Genomic DNA, 12,188 nt, shown 5'->3' with positions numbered 1-12,188 from the left:
AGTGTAGTTAGTAGGCAGACCCAACCAAGCTCTTTTACATTCGATCGTCAACATTGATGATGAATTTAAAGATTATATGAGGTGTTAAATGATGGATTTTTTTTAAATAACAGACAATCAGCTGACACTACCATTATATGGGATACATTTAAGACTGGTTTTAGGGGTGAAGCCCTTAATTTTGGTATATACCAGCAAAGGAAATTTAAATCCGATTTACTTCACTACTATGATGTTTTGAGAGAGGCGGAGGGTGCTTTAACCATAGGTACTGCATCGCACAAGAATAATATTTACGAACTAGAAGATACTGTAGCTAAGCATAGAGCTAACATTTGGGGGTTTTGTAATATTGAGAATGCAAGAAAATATTTAATATTCAAACATCAAAACCATGAATATGGGGACATCATTGGTAAACAGCTAGCATTACGGCTACGTATGAAAGAGTCAGCTCTATCTATTCAGATAATAAAGGGCCAGAGTGGTATAGAGTGTCAAAATTCACAACAGATATTGTCTATTTTTCACCAATTCTATACCGATTTATATACCCAGCAGGGAGGATAGAAGCGAAATGATAGACTTTTGTGGCAGGAAGGACTTTTATACCTTGATATTGTCGAAGCAGTGCAACTTGATACTCCAATCACCATGGATGAATTAGAAAGTGCAGTCAAGAGCCTAGCTGTAGGTAAAGCTGCATGGCCTGATAAAATTCCAGTCGAAGTATATAAACATTTTTTTCAATATGTAAAGGATGAAATGTTGGACGTCTTCCTTGCAGCACAGGCGGGAAATCCGCCTAAATCTTGGGCAGAGGCCACTATTGTGGTCTTCCGTAAAAAGGGTAAAAAAACGGATTTGGTAGGCTCATATCGCCCGATCTCGCTATTAAATTGTGATAGCAAGATATATTCTAAGATTTTGGCTAATCGGCTATCAAAAGTTACTAGCTCATTGGTATCTCCAAATCAACACGGTTTTATATCATCACGAGGAACTGTTTCTCATGTCAATAAAGTGATAACATTATTTGATATTGCATCTGTCAAAAAGCGAGATTTGGGTTTAATTTTATTAGACGCAGAGAAAGCGTTCAATCATGTGTAATGGGAGTACTTATGGCAATTGATGTATCGAATAGGGTTTGGTTCTGGATTTATGACTGCATTAAAGGCCCTTTATAAGACACCGACTGCCAAAATATCCGATATGAGTTTGGTATCTGAAGTTGTAAGTATTACTTGTGGCATGAGGCAAGGTTGTCCCTGCTCCCCCTTCTGTTTGCCCTTTATATAAATCCTTTTGTTGAACAATTAGGTAATAACCCATGTGTCAAACCTTTTTCTGTGTTGGATCATCAATTCTCTGTTTTTGCTTATGCAGATGATATTGCTGTAACCTCCGCCTTAACACTGACAGGGATCAAGCGACTAGCGACTGCTTTTGGCCAAATATCTGGTTACAAACTGAATGTGGCTAAAACACAAATTTTGTGTTCAGATAGTATTATCTGGCTAGATGCCAGGGTAGTTAAAGAGGTGACTTATTAGGGTATAAAAATAAGAGCATCGATGCATTAGGTTATTGAAGTAAATTGGAACTCTTTACTGCATAACATCAGGGAATCCTTAGATAGATGGGGACGCTTGCATTTTACGCTAATTGGATGGAGTAATATTATTAAAATGAATATTTTACCTAAAGTTTTATACTTATTTCGCTCAATTCCTTTGGAAGTGACTACTACTCAGTTACAACACCTTCAATCGATGTGTGGAAAGTTCATATGGGCTCCTGGGAAACTAAGGCGCGCTATGCGGATTATGACTTTACCAGTAATTAGAGGGGGGTTAGCTATACCCGACTTTACTTTGCATTTTTATACTTGTTTTTTATTAAGGATGCGGGTTTTAGACTAACTGGTGAGGGTGCTGGGAGTATAGTTGAGACACCGACAATCTTTGTGATAATCTTGGGTCCTATTGCCAGACAGTGTCTGTTTAGAGAAATCGATTTGAATTAATATAAACGCACTCGATTAAAGACATTTAAGGTATGGAAAAGAATTAAAACATTTGAATTACTGGAGAAAATATCATACTAAGCACCGCTGAATGCGGTAAAGGTTTTACCGCTTATTTTTCTTGGGATAATAATGTAAATAGTTGGAGAAAGAAAGGAGTAAAAAAATTGGGGGATTTATTTTCTACTGGGGGTGTGCTCAAGTCATTTGAAGAATTGGCTAAACATTTTGATCTGCCTAGATCTCAGGGGCCTCATTTATGAAAAATGCCGCATCGCTGCGTGAAAATAGCTATGCGTCACTTTTCACTGCGCACTCCTTGCGACACCAATGATGCGTCATATTTAATGTATGACGCATCATGTCGCAAGGACTTACAGATACGTCAGTATTTCTGACGCATCTGTAAGCGCAAAAGTGACGCATTGCTGGAGTGTGTCACAAAAGTGACGCAACTCCAGCAATGCGTCCTTTCACATGGGGAAAGCCCCATGTGAAAGGGCTTGCGTCAGTCTTACGCCTGCTGTGAGGCAGGCGCAAGATTTTGACGCAACAGCATCCTAAAAGTGACGCAGGGAAATCTCATAGATTTCACTGCGTCACTATTACGAGGCTTTTTGCGGGGGAACGCCCCCTCAGCATACATTATACCTGACGCAGGTATAATGCGGCGCAGGGGTTTAAAAAGTGACGCATCTACCCAGATGCGTCACTTTTTAAATATGGCGCAACAAGGCGCATTTTGTACGCCGCTGGTGCGTCACAAAAAGTGACGCACCGGCGGAGCAAAACTGACGCAAGGCCTTCATAAATGAGGCCCCAGTTCTTTAAATTTCTTCAAATTAGGGATTTTTTGTTAAAAAAAAAGTGGCCTTAGTTCCTAAATCTCTTATTGAGATGGTTAGACGTCAGGAAAAGATTGGGGTGGTTTATCAATCACTATTGTCATATAAAGTGGACGATCTTGAAAAGTACAATGAGAAATGGTCAACAATTTTGGGTGAGCAAAATATATCCATCGAGAAGATATTAGTTAATGCCAGAGAAGTGCTAATGTCGGCCAATTTAAAGGCACAGGTTTTTAAAACAACATTTGATCTGTATTACACCCCCGCTCAAATGGCTAAATGGGGGGTGGAGTTTCATGGAAGTTGTTTTCGATGTGGGGGTCAGAATGCAGATAGTTTACATGTTTTTTTAGCTGTAGGAAGCTATCTAAATGAATTTCCGATATAGAGAAATTCTTATCTATAATTATGGGTCCGATGTTATTAGGGATGGAGTTTATTGATACTCATGAGAACTTAATGTATAGGCATCGACATTTGATATTCATCGCTATGTTTGTTGCACGTTTATGCATTGCTTCTGAATGGCTACAAAGAGAACCTCCAGCATTTGAGTTTTGGCGGGCTAAAATGTATAATTTGTACAAATTAGAATGGAGTTTATTTGCAATTAAGGGGGTAAAAAAACGACAAATTGGTATAAGCATTTGGGGGGCATTTCGTGATTATTTTGACTCCTGAAGTGGAAATGATTAGAACTATACAGTTGTTTTTTTCATTATTGTATTTTTTTTGTAATCTTGTTACTGTGGACCAATAAAATAAAAGAAAAAAATAAATAAATAAAAGACAATTAATGAACCATTAGAAGGAACAGCAAAAATGATGTCATACAAGTGTGGCTCACTGGTTAGAGGAGGCAGACCTGGAAGCAGAGGTCAGCCCGGGACCAGGGTTCAATTCCCGGCTCGGCGGGGTCTTGAGTCCTAAAATGTCCATGGACTTGACAATTCTCACTCCGGTGCCTACTCGATTCACGGGTTCACACTCTGCGACTCTGGGCAATAGGTTGCTTAATCTCCACAAGGGCCCCTCGCGGCGGGATGCCTGGCTTTTACCTCGCGGATACCCTGCCGGGGCTATCTCACAGGGGAATACCAGGACGGGTTCCCTAAGCAAGCGCTTAGAAACCGGTTGGTGATTTGCGCTATATAAATTCATTTACATTTACATTTACTAGAAACATTTTAGAAATGTCTTCACTAAAACAAACAGAAGGAGTGAAAAAAATCTAACATGAACCATGTAAAGGAAAAAGGTTATTTCTATCAGCCATTAGAAGAACCGGAAGTATCCATAACACTGGTAGTGTGGATATGAATAAAGTTCTTAAGTTCCGCAGGATCTTGAAAGGACCAAGTTTGGTTTTGGAAAGTCACCTTAAAAAATGCAGGGATGAAAAAGGCTACATCGACCGCCAAGAGAGCGGAGAGGTGCACAAAGGTTAAGGAATTCCTTCCTTCTGGCCGCTGTAGCATTAGAAACATCTTGAGAATGGAACACCTTCCGACCAAGCCAAGAGATTTGTCGTTTGGCTCTAGCTGCTGAGAGAACTGAGAGCAAGTCAGCAAACTTCAAAAACAGAATGATGACTCCCCTCGGTTTGACCAGAGATGTAGAAAGTGAAGGACGGGGACCAAGTCTGTGAGCTCTCTGAATACTGAGGGATGTAGAAGAAGGCATGTCCAAGAGTTTCAGCAAAAAGGAAGACAGGGTCATCACCTTCTAAAGTTTCAGGCAGTCCAAAAATACATAGGTTATTCCTCCTATTTCTGTTTTCTAAATCCTCAGTGTGTTGTTGTAGGTTGCAAACCTATTTTTCTAAAGAGAAAAGTCTCTGAGAGTCTCCTTGAACCATTGAAAGTTGCTGTTCCATTGAAGATACTCTACTTTCCATTATAGACCATTGTTTCTGAAGGAATTGTATTTTGCTGTTTGTTTCCTCTACAAACGGACGCAATGCATGGATTTTCTCCAACAGCAGCTCCAAGGAAATGGGAGTTGATGACTTGTCAGGAGAGGGAGGATCGTGCTTCAGACGCTTAGAAGATGAAGAAGGTGGAGACGATTTTTTAGTGGTAGATTGTGATGAAAAATTGAGATTGGAAGCCACTCCAGCCATCTTTCCTGCAGTAAAAGATTACTTTTAACGCTGAAGAAGAGGGTGGAGTTGTCGATGAAGTTTGTTTTTTAGGTACAAAAACAAATTCTGGTTTGTGCAATCTTCCCATAGATAAGAGTTACCCAAGTAGCGCAGTGACCGTTGCACGAACTAAACGGTAACCGTGGTTTCCAAACTGCGCAGAAAAACAATGTAGAGCACCCACTTGGGATGACCAAAAGATTAATAAAATAGAAAAGCTAGTCAAGAGCAATTAGAAACAACAAGTCTTAGGACATATACACTAAAGTCCACTGAGGAGAATTTGATAAAAAATAATGAGAAGGAGCTATAATCTTAATGTTGAAGAGGACATTTGTTAATGGGGGAAGGGATGGAATATTTATAAAATCTGTAATGTCATAGCTGAGGAATCAAGAGATATAATGTACTTAATGTTATGGCAGAGAGAAGTAAACGCAGTAGTATCCACTCAAAAGATACATGAGAACTCCATATAAGCCGTAGAGGCGTTTCTTGAGGAGCCCAGTACTGTAAATAATTCATGAAAATAGCTGATAGTGTGAAGAAGACAAAATGGCGGGCGTTTTGAGGTGAAGGAGTTAATAGAAAAAATGTCCAAAACGTTGTGTTACAGAGAATAGTGAACTCCCCATTTTTATAGGACGTGCTGCATGCAGTACATATATCTCAGACTGTAAAATAATGAACATTGAGAAAATGTCGAAAATCCATGTTCACAGAGCCGTATTTGCAGGTGTGCATCTAAGATGGTGGACGCTGCTGAGTGAAATGCGTCGGCGGCAAAAACAGATAGAAGCGCAGCGTGCTTTGTGGAGGAGAACAGCTCACCAGAGTCTTCACATATTCCGGTGCCAGTGAGGGATGTTTCCGACATCTACCGGTGTGAAAAAACGCACCTCTGGGTCGCAAACAGGCCCCGATACGACGGAGCTACCCCGTCAAGCAGCCATCTTGACCGGCACCATAGCCATGCCCGTAAATTTAGGATATAATCTCAGATTAGTATTAGTAAAGTTAGGAGTCCTAACTTTACTACTACTAAATGCCTTCTGTGAATACCAAAAGTTGTAAGTTTAGGATTTTATCTCAGTTTAGTAGTAGTAAAGTTAGGAGTCCTAGCTTTACAACTACTAAATGACTTCTGTGAATACCAAAAGTAGTATATTTAGGATTTTATCTCAGATTAGTTCTTTGAATCGACCCCCCCTGTCTTTCTGTCATAAACTTCTTTTCTCTATCTATCTTTCTGCCATTCCCACACTCACCTAGACTCCTGTTAACCGCCCTCTCTCTTTGTGCCATTTTGGGAAATCTGGCATAAACTCCAGGTGTATTAATAGACTAATAGAAACACACTTGCTGGGTGCGTCATTTATCCAGCTTAAACCATCCCTCTCAGAGAATTGAAACATCAAATTGTGCTTATGCTGAGTTAGAATATATAATCCATCCAGCACAGGATCGGCTGACCAAACCTTTACCTTGTGCAGGTGAGATATTTGACTGGTGGCTCTGTAAACTAGTGCACCCATAGGTTGCCCTGTGATCGACTGTGTGATCACATGCTAAATCTTGAATGGGGTCTGTAGTACTGCATAAACTAACAAGAGACTCCAGGATTGCTCAAATCGTGAGTTTATTGTAGCAACAAATACGCGCTGCTGGTGGCACACAGGTAAAGCCCCAACTGGGGCTCATTTCGAAATAAGTTCCACTTGGAACCCTGGAAAATAATCATAAGATTCCACATAACAGAACACGCAGATAGCATATGGCTTTCCCCTTTAACAAACTTGAGAAAACTTACCAAAAATGAAGGGGTCATTACGATGGTGGTGAAACCAGGCACCGTTCTCCATAATAGGATGCTGCCTTCCCACCAGCCGGTGTATGTTGGTGAAACCGCCATTCCCAGGCAGGCGGGGATTGCATTTGGGGGCCCGTAGTGGGCCCCCCTTGTGTGGGGGGATGTCGGTATGCACTGAGGGGATACCTATGGTACCCCCTACATTTCTCTGCACCAGGTGGCAGGCACCGCATGGTGCCTGCCAAGTAGTGCAGGGAAATGCAGAGACTGTATTTCTGAAATAGAAGTATTTGCCTATGCCTCCATACTATTTCAAGTACACACTGGTTTATGTACAAGTAAACCACAACCTGTTAGTTTACAAAAAACAGTTTATGTTTTCAGTTTTGTACTTAGTTTACAGAAACAATTTGCGAAAAGGAAAACAGAACTAAGACCACTATCAACCTCACGTCTTAGCCATGCGAAATTCCAAAACATTTACTATACATGTGCAATAACCAAACATGTGATGAACAAATAGAAAAACAGTGATTTTAGACATTAAAAAACATTAACATGAATACATGGACCATACAATCTTGTGCATTTATGAAAAAGGTGCTTTCACAAACACTTTAGAGCACAGGGAGAAAGTAAAACACAATTTTCTGCACAGTTACACTCCCATGACCTGAACATGAGCTAATCAATTATTTATCAGGAGTATTGCCAGTGTCAGCAACAAATAACAATGGCCAACTGGCCAGACACAACAAAAGGGGGATGCCGACGCGTTTCGAATCCTGATTAGCGACTTGCAAAATTCTCGTCAGGGCAGACTGAATCTAGTCCATGGGAACTGTTAAAATGAAAAACAAAATAGGGTATTTACTATCTAGCAGGTCCTTCTCCCACTACTCTCCGAACAGTGACCCATCCTATTACTCTGTTGCAGCGTAGGCCACCAATGCATAGACGACATTTCCCACCTAAACAGGATTTACAGTGGGCAGGATTTACACAAGGTATGAATTTCACTAACTCACTGTTCGGAGAGTAGTGGGAGAAGGACCTGCTAGATAGTAAATACCCTATTTTGTTTTTCATTTTAACAGTTCCCATGGACTAGATTCAGTCTGCCCTGACGAGAATTTTGCAAGTCGCTAATCAGGATTCGAAACGCGTCGGCATCCCCCTTTTGTTGTGTCTGGCCAGTTGGCCATTGTTATTTGTTGCTGACACTGGCAATACTCCTGATAAATAATTGATTAGCTCATGTTCAGGTCATGGGAGTGTAACTGTGCAGAAAATTGTGTTTTACTTTCTCCCTGTGCTCTAAAGTGTTTGTGAAAGCACCTTTTTCATAAATGCACAAGATTGTATGGTCCATGTATTCATGTTAATGTTTTTTAATGTCTAAAATCACTGTTTTTCTATTTGTTCATCACATGTTTGGTTATTGCACATGTATAGTAAATGTTTTGGAATTTCGCATGGCTAAGACGTGAGGTTGATAGTGGTCTTAGTTCTGTTTTCCTTTTCGCAAATTGTTTCTGTAAACTAAGTACAAAATTGAAAACATAAACTGTTTTTTGTAAACTAACAGGTTGTGGTTTACTTGTACATAAACCAGTGTGTACTTGAAATAGTATGGAGGCATAGGCAAATACTTCTATTTCATATTGTGTGGCCCTGCCTACCCTCCTTCCCCTTGGGCCCAGCCACCCTTCTTCTTTGAGACTGTATTTCTGGCATTGCAGCGGGTGCTACAGCGAGCAGCACCATCCGCAATGTCAGAGATACATGATACGACCGTCATTATGGCGGTCGCATCATAATCTCAAAGGGCGGGACCCCAGACTTACAGGCGGACGGTCCCAAGCCCCGGCACGATGGCGGATGGACGGAAGTCTGTCCGCCATCGTAATGACCCACTAAGATAGAAGAAACATCAAATCCAACAAAAATGAAATATAAACACTACAATTCAAACAATAGTAGCAACGTCATATAAAGTCAACAAATAGCCTACAACAGAATAAAGAATCGCATTAAAAGAATTTATACATACATTAAATACAATAAACCTGGAAAACTTACACCAATAATATTCCCTGAATCTACGAGTTAATTTCCACAAGCTACTGCTGCATCTCATCCATGTCCCTGGATCGTGTTCATTGCTCTTCCCAGTTTCATCTTTGCATCCACCAGACATTGATGGCTTTATATGGGTCGACACAGTCCCATCTTTTCTCTGTGACTCAGCAATGATTTTGTCCTGAATATCTAACCAGTTCTCTACTTTTACCACACATCTACTATTACACCACTGTCCACCTTCCACTTTACCAGTGTTACCTTTCACTTCCATGACCTTGACAGGAGGACCACATTTTTCCCTACATGAACTGGTTAACTCACCTGAAAACATTTAAACCCTTTTTCACACTTGTCTTTCATCATAGTGTTATTTGTGTTTCTCTTGTACACTCTCCACCATTAATATGTGTAAATGTAAATGTATAGGCATTTATATAGCGCACTACTTACCCGGAGGGTCCCAAGGCGCTTCGACCGCTGCGAAACCCTTCCTGGCTTCCCTGAGAGATGGTCCCTTAATGGGTATCTCCAGGGTGAGACCAGGCATCCCCGGCGCTCTGGTGGGGCCGTTAGTGAAGATGAGGCAAGCTAATGCCCAGAGTTGCCGAGTGTGATCGCTGATCAGAGTGGGCACCGAGGCGAGAGAATTATCGAGTCCGCTGACCCTGGTCCAGAAACCTGCCGCGCCGGGATTCGAACCCTGGTCCCGGGCCGTCCTCTGCTCTCGGGTCTGCCGCCTCTAACCAGTGAGCCACACTACTTCACTTAATAAGGCTTTGCTCAACCCATTTTTATCCTTTTGACCCACCCGTTCATCCATGCTGGGCAAAAACAGGTAGTACATCTTAGTTCACACAATACCTCAAAAGGTGAAACTCAAGTAGAAGAATGTGGGGTGGTGCAGTAAACCCACAACATCAATTTGATAGCATTTGCTACAACACAACCATCAGAACTGGATACACTCTACTAAAGCGCTGTTCATTCTTTGCACCAAAACCTTGGTTTGGAGATGATATAAAAAACGTCTGAGATGTTTAATCCCATTGGATTGCAAGAACAATCCCAGTTCCCTAGTCACAAACTGAAAACCATTGTGCAATACTCGTGTAGCTGGAAACTCGTCCCTAAGAAACACCTCCTTCAAAAAATCTACCACAACCTTAGATTTAACTTCACTCATAAAAGTAACCTCTGGCCATTTTCTGTAATAATCCATCATGACCAGAGGAAAATGAAAATGCATTGCTAGTGAATTAAATGAACCTATGATGCCTAGGCCTACCTGTTCCCATGGAGTGCTTGAAAACTCAGTTGGACAAAACGGCGGAGTTCTAGTTTTCATGGACTTATCACAACATGAACAAATAACACATTCCTTTACAACTTGATCATTTGCCCTATCCATGGAAGGTCACCAAAAGGACAACCTCACATGTCTCTTGGTCATAGTGGAACCCAAGTGATCATCATGGGCATGAATAATAAATGAGTACCTCAGTGTAATGGGAGGTACAAGTTTGCAAGGCCTCAATAACAACCCACCTTCAACTGAAAATTCTTCTGCTACTTTAATAAAGGTCCTCAAATCAAAATCTAAATTCTGTTCTTTTGGCGAGCCTGACTCTACACACTTCATCATAGCATACTTCACCCCCTTTTACAGCTTTACACCAGTCATTCTCTGTAAAAGCACCCATTTTTAGGTATATCAATGGACGCAATATTGTAGTCTTCCAAATCTTCCTCACAACCCAAATCCTTGTTCTCCATAACACATTCTGGAAACAGAGAAAGATAATCCACACAAAACATTTTCCCCTGGAATATATTCTGGAACCAAATCTAACGTCAAAAGTTTAGTCGAGAGTCTAGCTATATGTGGAGTAAATCATCTAACATTTTTACCACTCAGAATGAAAATCAATAGTTTGTGATCTGTTTGTATCACAAAATGCTTGCTCACCAAATAGTTTCAAAATGTTATGACCGTCCAACAGCAAGAGTTCCTTTTTAATAACTGAATATTGTTTCTCAGAAAAAGTCAGCACACAGGAGGCATAACCAATGGTATAAATTTGCATATACTTCATTGGAGTAAAACCTGCTCCCAACCCTACATTGCGGGATACCACTGTCACAACACACTGCAAATTTGGGTCATAGTGTTTCAATACCTTAGAGGAAATCAAGTGCTCCTTTGCCCGTTCAAAAACTTATTGACACTCTCATTCCACTCAAGTACTACACCCTTTATTAATATTCAAGATAAAGGTCTCAAATGAGATGCATAATCCTGTATAAAACATGAGTAGAACTCACAAATGCCTATGGATGATTTCAACTCTGTTTTGTATATGGGAGATTTGGCTTGTGCAATACTTTTTACCAAATTGGGTTTGTGTTCAATGCATTGGCTGGACACTAAACTATCTAAATACACAACATTATCAGTCAAGAAAATATATTTGTCTTTTCTGAGCACAACACTATAAAACTGGGACCTTTTCAATACTTCATTCAAAATGTTGTCATGCAGTTCTCTAGCTGATGCATACATTAACACATCACCCTGAAAAATTGATACCCTCTGTATCCAGTTGAGCATGTTCCACATCACTCTTTGGAAAACCAATGCTGCTGAAGCCAATCGGAAACGCATTCAACAATATTGATATGTTCCACAGGATGAAACAAAAGCAGTATTATGCCTTAATTCTGGTTTCAGTTCAATTTGGTGGTACGTCAAAGCCAAATCCAAATTCATAAATCACTTTGACTCCTTTGTTGCAGGGATTCTGTTTTGAAACAGAACTGTTCCTGGGATCACAGGATGTAGGGACTGAGTCACCATACCACATCAGTACCTATGGACCAAAATCCAACTAGCTCACAGTGCCCCACCTTCCCGCCTAACCTTCCCAGAGTAACAGGTGAATTGGCAACCTAGAACACAACACTCTAGTCCCCAAGTGAACTATGGAAACAGATCATCACCTTTTGCTTCTCACTGATGCATTGTCATAATAAACAAAAGAAAGACACAATGAAAGTTTACAATATTTATTGAAACTATTGTGCTCTAATATGAAGCAACTGTACTGCGATTTGAAAACATATACAACTGAGCAAAGTAATCAACATCACAAATAAACTGTATACAATGAAATGCCCTATCATTGCCAATTATATATGTGTGTAAGCCTACCCTCCCTACGTGAGCACAGAAATATATCACTGAACTCTGGTATTAAAACCAGGCCCCATACCTGG

Source organism: Lissotriton vulgaris, chromosome 1_1, assembly GCF_964263255.1.
Source record: "Lissotriton vulgaris chromosome 1_1, aLisVul1.2, whole genome shotgun sequence".
Classification (NCBI taxonomy): Eukaryota; Metazoa; Chordata; class Amphibia; order Caudata; family Salamandridae; genus Lissotriton; species Lissotriton vulgaris.
Note: the sequence above shows the minus strand (reverse complement) of the source record.